The sequence below is a fragment of the Megalops cyprinoides genome, chromosome 7 (genome assembly GCF_013368585.1).
Source record: "Megalops cyprinoides isolate fMegCyp1 chromosome 7, fMegCyp1.pri, whole genome shotgun sequence".
NCBI classification, from domain to species: domain Eukaryota; kingdom Metazoa; phylum Chordata; class Actinopteri; order Elopiformes; family Megalopidae; genus Megalops; species Megalops cyprinoides.
The window spans coordinates 35,510,646-35,523,605 of NC_050589.1; positions in this window are offsets into that span (position 1 = coordinate 35,510,646).

Below are 12,960 nucleotides of genomic sequence, written 5' to 3' on the forward strand. Positions count from 1 at the left end.
GTCCCACCTGGGCTGAAAATAGTGAATATCCTTGGTGTCCTAAAACGGTTCATCCTCTTAAAGAATAAGGCAAGACTTGTGTTCTTCCATTTCCACAGTATTTTAAAATGTATATCAATTAGCCTCCACGGTGTCTTTTATCGGCGTGGTTCTTAATGCAGCGCAACAAACCTGATTTATTTAAATAGCCTATAGCCGATTCTCGTATCACGAGAACGCCTAGGTGCCATATGTGCTGAAACAGGATGTATGAGCGGTTGTAAATGCTGTTCTGTTTTGGCAGAAGGGGGGCAAAGTCCCATTTTACAGGGTGGCAAACGCTAATATGAAGATTCAGTGTATTGATTGTAGCTGACTTGACAGCACTCTTCAGGAGTATAAAAAAGTTATGGTCGCATAGGGTGGCTCCTATTTTTCAGTGGTTTTCAGTGTATTGTGGGTAAACTGGAATTTCTATTTGTTATTCCTGTGAATTTTAGGAAGGTGGTCAGAGATAAACCGGTGATGAAACCAGAAGCAGCATTGCATAGTTACTTGAACAATGTCCTGATTTAAGACAGCTTATCCTGCTTAGATGTTATTCACATCTGGTCATTTGATGAAATAATTCATGTTTATGGATATACCATTAGTATTACACTTATCTGAACCTTTAACCTGCAAGTCTGGCATCGCTTCCAGTATGATATACTGTTACTGTACCATATACTAAGGTTTGTCTTATGTGCTCCCAGTTTCTGCTCCAGAAAAGTACCCTTCTGAACATCTGAAAATATTTTTTGATTTTTTTTAAGCTGTCACTTTTATTTTGTTTGTGTAGCTTAGTGACTGCATCTTCAAGCTTCAAATTTCAGTTTCCATTCATGTGTTACATGATACTGTGAAATGAGACAAAGAGCAATGTAATTAACTGTTTGTTGTTCTTGTTCATTGTTTTTCTTTTGTATTATTTAAAAATATAACTAAATGCTCATTAAATGCCCCCAGAGGGGCACATATAGAACTTTATGTAAATGAATGATTCACTCATTAAACACCAGAAAGGAATTCTTTATATACCTTATTTTAAAACATTTCCAAGATGACAGCAGCTGAAAGTGTATAGTACATGTAGTTACACAATGTTCCCCAGCACCGTCATATGATGGGTCTGTGATGTTCATGCTCGCCTCAGGGTGGATTTCTGAGACTGCTGCATTCCCGGTTGAATCTTATGGGGGGCACTGTAGGGTGGTGGTGGCACATATGATGGAGGCTGATCACACCTCATCCACTGGCAGTTGGCCTCTTTCCTCAAGGGTTTAGTTAGAGTCATAGCTGCAGGCAGGCTGTAGGAGGTCAAAGTCTGTCTCCAATCCCCTTGTCTAACTCGGTGGCAGCGATGATACAATCCTGATGGGCACAGCGCCCCCTGCTGTTCCGTACTGCTCTCTCTGTCCACCCACTGCGGGACCCTCTCTCTCACCTGCATCTCCCACAGCCCAGCCTCCAAATGCCTCTTCTGGAGTAATGAGTACTCATGGCGGTCGCGCCAGATCTCCCGCCCTGGGTCGACATTTCCCCGCCGACTCCTCCCTTCATCTTTCCTGTGACGACAGGGGCCATGTGGCTCCCACCTCTTCCTCCACTCCTCCACCTGTGCCCTCCCCTTGCTCCCCCACTCCTTTTGCAACCTCTTCATCTTTGCCTCTACTCTTTCCCTCTCCCATCTCTCTCGCTCATGATATTCCGATGTCCCCTGGGGTCGAGGCCGGCTGTCCAAAGAAAAAGGGAAATTATTTTTCATTGGGTCATCAGACTGACTCCAGGGGCCCTGGAAAATTCCACTGCTTCTAGAACCTGGGACTGTCCCACAGCTGAGCTTGCAGCCTTGGTCTCTCTCACACCAGTAGTCCTGAGAATTCAGGGAGTGTTGCCTCTCTCGGTACCTGCAAAAAGAATGAGGGGACATCAGATTAGCTTGTTCCTGTCTGAAATCACAGCCTCCTGTCCAAAAGCATCATAAGGTTTTAGGTTTAAATCAACCCTTGTTCACTGTGAATTAATTATCTATGAAGACAATACAGAATGACATACATGCTTCACTCCAGAGTGAATCAGAGGTGCACACTGCACAGGCATTCTGCAGCATTATATCTGCTCTCTCGGCATTGTTGAAAAAATAACATTATTATTGAAGGATGATAATAAGATTAACAGAATAAAAACTGGTGTTTTGCATCTTCAAATGATGGAAATATCACAGTTTTTTCTTTCAGCTGACATATGGTCTTTAATAAGAAAATTGGAGAGTACTTACAGATGCGAACTTTGTTGCCCTGCAACATGACCTAGACCTGACCAGCTGTCCATTGAGGAGGAGTGGGGGGCTCAGATATGTACTCAGTTCTAGATCACAACACAGAAATGTCATTGGACTTGTGTGCTAAAATGAAACCAACAGCAATTTGGTCCATTTTGAAAAACATGACTGTTAATATTGGTATAAATGTACTCTAATCTTAGTTAAGACTAGGCCTCCATAGGAAGTGTAGGAAGGCAAATTATAATCAACATTTTTACCCTTTGCAGTAGTATAGCCAATACAGACAACAAAGGCAGACAGATATACATTACTATTTACTAAAATAATTACCATATTTACAAAGTACTAATTTTCTAAAATAATTACCATATTTATGAAATGCATATGGCAGCAGTTAGTGAACTCAAATATGCAATAATAAGTCAAAAGAGGATGCAGTATTTTAAATATTTTAAATAAATATTTTAAAAAACTATTCAAAAGATGCAATTGTCTGTGATAAATTGGCTAGTTCTCTACACCAACTGACTCAATACCTTTTGTGAAATGCCATATTCTATGATAAATTAATGGCCATAATATTTTATATATTATAAAGCTATTCAACTTTTTTCATATTAACATTTTTAAAGACATACTTCAGCATACAATCCTGAAACTATTTCCTTTCTAGTTTCAACTACATCCAAGGCCAAGAGACAATCTCAGTAAATGCATTTTATGTGAAGTTAAGAAACAGTCACGTACCTTAGGATAGCAGGTCTCTATTGCATCAATGTCTCATGTCTTTCACTGTCAGGCAGACAATGGTGTTAATCGTAATCTGCGGACAGAAGCTCATTTAAAAACAGGCAGCATTTTCCACTCCCTACACTTCCAGCCCCTACCAGTTTCCCTCCTCAATTCCAAAATCCAAAGTTGCTAATCTAAGCAGGACACAGGAATTCTGTAATTAAGTTTAATTAAACTGCAGGCACCTAATCCTCCCTCTAAAAGCCAGCCCCACCTACACACCAGCGCCCCCCCCCCCCCCCCCCCCCCCCACCACCATCACCCTCTATAACATGTTAAGTATGTGAGCATACACACATGCTTATTATCAGTATGACATAACAGTAAAAATAGGATCTCCCAAGGGCTCCAGTCCCTCCAAAATGTTCATGCAGCTCACACAAACTGCCTCTGAGCTTCAAGCAGCTCTGTGAAGCAGGCATCATATTTAAAACAAGATGCCTCTTGAATCATGCAGTAGAGGTAAACAACACATCAACACATTAAAAAATCTTGCCCTTGTATCTGTGTGAAGCTCTTTTGAATATATGTTTGACAACTGGAGGTGCACCTGGCTAACAGTGCTGAACTAAATTGCACGAGCGTGCCCCCTAGTGGATGTATGTTGACCCGTCTTTTTATTCAATAAATCATCATTAAAAGGTTGTTCTGACAGAAAGTGCATGTGATTTTTTCCCCTGCAATGCCACGGAAGTGAGATGCATCAGGTGATATATGAGTTACCTAGCAAAACCTGCAGACTTTTATTACACTGTGGTTTGGGTTGATTTTGAAGATGAAAACGAGAGAGAAGCCTTGTAGCAAAGATATGCCCTGAGCCGAACTCCAAATTGTCATCCACACTCAACTACTCTCTCCCTAAACATTAATTCTCTACAACTCGGTTTTCCAGAAAATTTCACTTAATCTCAGAAGATGAGTTTCTTTTATTTGATCTGCAAAACAAACACTGAAATATAACTGAATTAAGCCACCTTTAATAAAGTGATATAAATATTCACTACCTCACATCTCACAAGTGGCATTATGAATTTTTATTTCTTACTAAGACAAATAAATATTAAGTACTTTAAATCTGAATTGTAAAGAGCTGTTTTCACATGGTTTCACAATATTTTTAGTCACATCCAGATTTGTGAGATGAGGGCTCCTATCTTTTGAGATTAGCCTTTTGGCTGTGTGACAGCAGCTAAATTTACAGTAGAGACAGAATTAATGAACAATGAACAATTAATGTTCATTAATTCTGAATAAACATTTAATCACATGGTGTGCAAAAGAAGTGATGCCTTAACAAAAACACTTTCAGCATACAAACATCATCAGCATCAACCAGCAAGAAATGCGTATTGGTTTCATTTTCAGATAAATAATATAGCAGCCCTTTATTTGCAAGACTTAATATTTTTCTGTTTTATACTCTGAAAGCATTTTTGTTTGGATCTCATACAACCCCTAACAAGAGGACACAGTTTAGATTTCCTTTTTCCTTTTTCTATTTTATAATTTTTCCCCCTTTTTCTACCCAGCTAGTTGTGAATGCCAGTTGAACATCAAGCTCTGCTCACTGCAACACTGCAACTGTCCAGTGATCACACAGACTTGGAGGAAGAAATGCCTGTGTGCAGTGGTACGGGGGTCTGAGATGACTGGGGTCTCCCTTCTGTAGTAGCCATCAAGAGCCCTCCCAGCCATTAAAGGGTAAGCCTCCTTCATCCACCTGGTCTACAGGTGAGGACTTCTGGTTTTACATCAGAGTTGTCCTTCTCCTAGGCTGACTGTCTACTAAGGCTTGAGAGTCCAGTCTGCCCAGTGTCCTTTGTAACCATGAGAGGTGTACCAACAGCTGGGGTCAGCTGAGCCCAGGACTTGTGTACAAGCAGGACATGCAATCCTTCAAAAATGTATGCAAGCCAAGGTGATTGCTTTTCACATTACAAGTCCCACAATGCACCAGGAGGCAGGCACGAAAGTAGGTGCATCTTCCAAACAGCATCTGAGTAATTTGCAGGTGCATCAGCAAGTCACATGGTGCCAGCAGTGTGATGAGGGACACCTTGTTCTATTTGAGGTCTGCTATATCTACTTTAGGTATGTATTTGCATCTCATGGTTTCTCCAATCATTTTGTCAAAATAATATTCCCTTGCTTCTTGAAGTCTTTCAGAGAGTAATCTGTGATCCCTCTCACATCTGACTGCTTGTTTTTCCCCACCCCTCCTACAAACCTGTCTCTCCCCTCAAAGCAGTAGTAAAAACGAGGCAGATGTACGAGGAAGATTGATCTCCTATCAACTCAATGATCTCATTCTCATCCCTGACATCGCCCTCTGTCTCTAAATCCAATGCAGGATTGCTCTGCCCTGGCCCTGGAGGGCCACGGTGTCTCCAGGGCAGCTTAACCCTGGTCCTGGAGGGCTTCGGATTTTGCAGGGCCTCTTAGCCTTGGTCCAGGAGGGCTACAGAGTTTGCAGGCTTTTGTTTCAGTTAGACACACAGCCACTTCATTCAATCAAACCATTTCTTGATTGAACCTGTCTAGCATCGCTCCTCGGTTCTGTGAGTGTTAGAATGTGGCAGAATGAAGGAGCATGCTTATTTCCATGGCATACTGATGACTCACTACTAAACAAATTGTACCTCTCCAGTTCTCCTGACCTCTAATTTTCCTGCTGTGTGCACTTAGAGTTTTCAATTTCGGATTCATTCACTTAACATAAAAGCATTTTTTGAGGATTTGCTAAATAAGGTGCAATGTTTTATTCTTAGATACCAGTTTCTTTATATTGAATACTTACTGTAGTAATTATTATATATCTGGACCACAGAAAATGGCTTAAGTAGCCTATGATCATGACCATCATTGTTATATTTTCATAATCACATCATAATTCCCATGATTATCCATTTCCTTATATTCCTGTAGGTCCTATGTCTTACCTCTAATGTTGTTCTGTTACTATTAGAACAACTGGTGTAAATCCTTTCATGTGACAATTTCATTTAGAGCTGCCTGAGCTAGGAGGTAAACCTCACTTCTCAGAGACACTTTTTATGTGTCATTACTATGCTGAATGCGCTCTCTCTCTCTCTCTCTCTCTCTCACACACACACACACACACACACACACACACACACACAGACACACATATATGTATATATAACATGACATCGAGAGACTATGGCATTAGTTTTCAGAAGAGTCCTTTATAACATCCTTATATCAACTGCACTCTCATATGATAGGAAAGCGGGAATGGAGTGAGGTTATTGTAATCACCCCACTTTTTAATTTTATAAACCCACACCCTCTAAGTGCCCGAGTGTGCTCTGTGCGCTATCAGAATTGCCGTTCGTAAATTCCAAGCGTTCCACTCTCAGACCGCAGAAAGTGCACTCTGGACACTCCAGCTGAATAGGCGTATTGCCAGAGCATTATCCTTCGAATTTCAAAACGATGGGTAAAATAATAGTTACGTGTAGTGGATGTGGTCGTTATTATTGTTCAGCATGCACTCAACCTAGAATGCACTCCGATACATCTTTTTGTACATTTTTGTTATAATTATACTGACACTTGATACCTGCACGAAATAGCAACTAATATAGCCCCTACCATCTATCAACGAAAACGTTATTTTGTAACTGATAAAATGATTCCACGCACATTAGTGTTCTCGTGACAGTCCTGATTCTAGATAAGAGAGCGTCAGAGTAAATTTAGGACTACATCCGTAATGTTTGTTCCCTGGTGTGTTCTGGATAGAAATGGGCAAAATCTGAGGAGTTGTTGATTTTCATGCCGTTCTCTCTGGACTGACCAAGCGGAAGGCGAAAGTTTGGCACACGGAGTTACTAATATACAAACAGATGGGCTCGTGTAGGGGGTGGGGGTGTGCAGTGGAGCAGAATTGTTATTCAGATATGATGGTGAACAGCTATTTCCGTGACTGAGAAAAGCACCATTAGCAAGTAAAAGCAAATGAATTTCCCTACAATGCGGAGAGAGACTGTGTGGGATGAAGCAACAGAGATGTTATTGCCTCTAGCTCCTCAATATAATGTGGCCCAACCCATGGTATAAGATTTCGTGAATGAGCATGGACAGCTGATCCACACCTTCTCCTATCAGTGGAGTTGGAAGAGCAAGAGGTGACGTGTCATGGTAGCGTCGCGTTCAGAAGCCAGAAGTGGACGTGTTTTCGGGAAACATTCTGCACGGGATAGGCACAACCCGATAACTCGGCCAATTCACTAGAAACACACTGTGAATCTGTGATTTAGTGAATCTGCTCAGAAATGACACGGTTAAACACGACCACAGCATTTGCGTAACTCTGTCACCGATGTTATGGTCTATGGCAAGCTGCCAATCAATACGACATCAATGAGTGCGTATGAAGGCTCCACTGAAAACTAAGAACTTCAGACGTCACTTTATCTCACAGACGGAACTCTTATTCATGTTCAGCAAAGAACTCCAGCTTGTGTGAGTACAGCTGAAGTTATCGACACTGCCCTCATTGTTCTTGTTGGCATTCCAATTAACTTTCTAATTGAGATCTCCTTTACTGTGTCCCCATACATAATGAAAGACCCTGCAGTAGCTCGTCAAAGAACGGTTCAAGTACACCACTGCAGTAGGGCTGGAACAGAGCGGTGAAGCTGATTGAACGCTAAGTGCGAGCGCAGAATGGAGGGGGTATAAAGGTATGGAGAATTCGCTGGTGCTTAATTATGCCAGCTTTATTTGCGGCACAGCTGGTCTGACGTCCGCGTCACTTTAGGAGAGGAAGTGATTTGTAACGCTCGGCATAGCCGTTACGAGAAGGAACTGGCTCTTTTGTTAACCTGCCAACTTCGCGAACTGGTAATCACTAAAAGCGGCTTATCTAAAACGGGCACACACGTACGCCCAGGGGCGGAGCTATAGGCGGGGCAGGCGGGGCAGTTGCCCCTGGGCCCGGGCCCCTCCTGAGTTGCGGGGGGCCCTTCATGGCCCCGATGTGGGCCCCCTTTAATGCACATTCCAGGCTGCGTCCTTACGATCAGTGCTCTTTCTTCTCCCACTGACAAATCAATAAGCGGTGATCCGCTATTTATATAGCTCTTGCCAGGTATACTACTTCATCAGGGTGGGGCTCAAAATTTTGTAATGTATATAGTTTAGCCTAACCCAGCCTCTTAGGGAGCAAGCCAGCTCAACTAGGTGCCGGTCCCAAGCCCGGATTAATGGGGAGGGTTGGCATTAGGAATTATAGCCTAAACTATAATGAGAATAGATGATTAACTGTTTAATATTGGCCTATGGTTTTGCACTCCACTCTTGTCACTGGCATAGGCGGGGTTGGGGCCGGGAGGCCCTTGACCAATTTCTGCCCCAGGGCCCTTTGTAAAGTTGTTCCGCCACTGCGTACGCCGTTAGTGTGAAACAATGAATGGTTTGTCTCAAGTATTATCCATATGGAACTTTTTTATTGTGCTTGAAGAAAACATCAAGAGGTTAGAAAAGTCAGTACATACAGCACCCCTATCTTGTTCCCTGGCTGTGGATTTCTAGTCATGACACATGTATTCTCATGTCCCAGTTAAGTCTCTCTCGGTCAATTGCTCTGACTCACCGCTCATGGCACTGCGTCACCTATTGTTTCCGGGTGTTTATGGTGAAAATTCTGCCAGCCGCATTTAACCCTGTTCATGTTCCATTTGAGCTACAACACTGGCGAGAGCAAACGTGCATCTGTTTAAATGTGAGGTGCGCACAGGCACAACCACAAACGACACAACCGAGTTAAATGATTCAGCTGCGGACAGGTCAACATTAATTAAACAGGCAGGCGCATTAAGCATACAAAACGTGTTCAGTAGCATTATCATTCTAAGTGTCCATTCCCTAAACTCTCACTTGGACTGCCAATGGTGGACAATGTCTGTGTCCCCTTGCAATTTGTGCCACTGTGCAGTTGAACATCTAGCTCAAGGTGCATGTAGTTTTTGGCCTTGGTCCTCATCAGACATGCAGTATATTTTTTACACTCATCATAACAAGGTCTGGCTACAAACATCATAGGCAAGCACTATCCAGAAAAGATGTCACATCTGTCCACAAATGAGAAGACATTCTTGCTACTTCCTCTTATTATACTATTTGTGTAAAACCACACATATATCAGAAAAGGTCCAGATTGCTTTTATAACAAATTGTAGTCCCTTGCAGGAAGAACAAAACAGAAATCGTTATTGTGAACATTGTACATTCAGCACACAGTGAATACAATGAACATTGTGGACAAAATGTGAGCTTTTTATGGGTGAAGTTAATCTTACAGTGTCACCATGAAAAGATAAATAATCTTAAAATCATTAGAGGGCACTGTTTTGGAAGATGGAAATTGTCCCAAAGAGATATATGTTCAAATGAAGAAATGTGTGAATAAAACTCTAAATCGCTCTCTAATTTTAACAGGTTTTGTACACCATGCTATTTCATTTGGAACAGAACAATAAATATCCATCAACAAACTTTCCTCTTTTGAAAAAGTATAGCTGGCTTATTTGTAGCTGATGTTGCTACTTGTGCAGGGAGCATTGTCATGAGAAATCGCTTTCTGGGAACATGATCTCCAGATTATCTCAAAATTCACTCATCACTGGACTTCTGTGTGGAGCTGAGGGAGGGTGATGACACTCACTACCTGTTTCACATGGGTCTTTCTGCGATACGTTTCCCTCCAGCCCACTGCAGCATGCTCCAGATTACTGCTGAGTTTGCAGCCAGTGCACATCAGTAACCTACATTCACAAATATAGGCCCCTCTGCATCCTCACCCCTCCCATTATCTCACATCTATCTATCCAGACACCTTGCCCCCTGCTATGGCTTATCTGCATGTTTGTGTGCATGTGTGTGTGTCTAAATTCACTCATGCAATTACTCACCAGTTCATTAGAGTATCAGAGCAGGGTGGCAGTGTGGCACAGGGATTAATAATACTGATTTGTCACCAGAGAATCATGGGTCAGAATCTCAGACGGGAACGTTGTCTTTGTACTCTTGAGTAGGGAGCCTGACCTGAATTTCAGTAAATATCATGCTGTGCAAAATGGGCAATATGTAAAAATATGCAAGACTCCTTGGATAAGAGCGCCAGCAAAGCAAATAAATTATGTATATCAAATGATGTAAAAACGCTGCACAGAGCACGGCTCCCTCACCTCCCACAGCAGCTTGGAGGGGGCATATGAGGGCCCCGTCCCATCCATGCTGTTGATTCTCATCCAGCTCCCCATGTGTGGCCATGCTTAGCTGATGATTCTCCACATTTAAAGTTCAGTCAAAAAAAGACCACCTTTTTTAAGCGGAGGGCAGAAAGAGATGGCAGCTATGTGTGGTGAGAATCCTGGCACAAAATGGCTGTGCTTCACCGCGACTGCCACACATCTGTAGTGGTGGTTGAGGCAGGTTACCCTGACTCACTTTCAGATCCAAGAAAGGATTGCCTCATAATTGCAATTATAATTGCCATTCATTATTGCGGTTTGTTAAAGAGAAATAACCTGTGAGGAGACAGAGAAAGCACGTCTGCATTACAAGGGCAGTCGTCAGGGTGGTATATGAATCCTGGTGAACCTCTGGGAAGTCTGCCCCAGAAGATTAATTTTCATGAGTAAATTCTGGTGAGTCATTCTGGGCACATAAAGATGCCAGACCAAATCTTCTTGTCCATGAGTCATGGTGTAAAATGATGTCCCATGTTAACAAACCTTTGCTAATGGGATAAGCACATGTAAATTCAAGTTAGATTAACTGCAATACCTTTTGTGGGAAGATGTTCTTTCCTGTTCTTTCCCATTGACCTGAAGCGGTCTGCAGGAAGAGAGCGGCTAGAAGACGGTCAGCTATTTTGAGCAGGCAGATGTTTGGCCAACTGCTATTTACAGCCCGAAGTCCTGAATAAGTGTGCTGATATTCACATTTAGTCACTTTGACCCACTGCAGGTGTCTGACAGGCTAGTGTTTAGTATCACCACCTGCTACTTGACCAACACATAACATTCACTTGACACTGCAGCATTGCCTTTGCAACCTTTGCTGAAATGTTGCTGTAATGTTCTAGAATGCTACTTAGGGCAAGTCAATGCAGCATGCTGGCAGTGATTCATTCAGTAAACAACATATTACGATCATTCATATACAGTACATTTCCATATCCTCTGCAACCACAGCAACATGACAGTGTAACATGACATTTCAAATCCCTTATGAGTTTTATGTTAATTTTAAAAATCTGCTTAATACATAAAAAGAATCCTAAAATCCCTTCATGAATTTGAATGCATCATTGGCCCAATCCAAATTTTACACAATGACAATGTGCTGTACATGATGGAGAGTGAATTAAGTATCTGGGCTGGTTAATCCGAAAAGTAGAAATTTGTTGCATTTTGGCTGTCAGTTACTTGTTGGAAAAAGTACTCAACAAGCCACAGTAGGTTTCTGTTGTGACAGTTGGGTTTTCAGTATAAATTGGCTTAAGTATCAGTGGTGATGGTCCTCAGTATCAGAGGTGGAAAACCCCGGTTTCAGAAAGTAAAAGTCCTGCCACGTATTTGTTCCACCCATGCACTACACCAGCTGAATTTAATTAGCACAACTCTTCAGCCAGGTAGAGGGGCTAATTAGTGAAATCACCTTGTTTAGTGAATGGCTAGAATAAATACATGGTAGGACTTTTACTTTCTGAAGCCGGGGTTTTCCACCTCTGCTCAGTATCAATATTAATGACCAGCGTTTGCAAGATTATGTCATACTCAAAAGATAATCAGGTGAGTCATTGCTTCTTGTCGTACTGGTCAACATAATGGAAATTGTTCAGTTTAATGCAGTGTACCAGGTATCTGTTTTGCAGCATTTAACACGTCTTGTAAACTCATTTATCAAGGATAGATGAACTGTTGGATTGCATATGTTTTAATACCATTTGCCATGTCTACTATGGTCGTCTATTCACAGAGATTAAGCACCACAGGTGAAAATGAACACAGAAATGGCCCTAAAATCAACTCAATGTAAAAAGATATATTATTGTCTGTATATTGTTTGCAAGAGATTAATAAAAGAAATAGTACAGCGCCTGTCTAAATGAAGAATATACTTTACTCCCCTCTACTGGTCATCAGAGTCTCTGCACTCCTCTGTGTGTTTGGAAACATTGCTGTGAGAGCAGTTCTGAATGAGATATTTTACTTCATGGTATTGGAATAAATGACCTTGTTAAGTGGATAGAGCCAACAGCTGTCTAACTCCTTGTATCTGTGCCATATACAGGATGTGTACTGGAATTATTGTGGAAAGGGTTCAGTACAGAGACTATAGAACATAAGGCTTGGTCCACTCTGTCAGGTTTGCTTGGGTGCCATTTTCAATTTTAGGGTTACTCATAAACCCAGTGATGACCACCTGGGTTTGTACCCATTGATGACCTCCAATAATGATCCTCAAAATTATGACTTTTGACAGAAAAAATAATGCATGCTGCCATTTCTTAATATAAAGCAGTGTGTTCATACAGTAACTACACAAAGTACTTGCATATAAACACATGTATATGTTCTTTGGCATAGCATTTGCCTTTGGGTTGCCCTTTCAATAGCCAATAATGCCCAAATGCAGATAGGCAATCCCCTTACATCGCATAGACGTTTTCTTTTCTCAGCTGCCACTTGACACAACATGGCAAAAGAACTGGACACAATGGATCAGCCTCTGAAGAGAGAATCTCCATGTGCAGATAATGTATATTTGAACTCACTTCACCAAAGACAGCATTGATATTTACTTATTATCATTTACCATTTGCATGA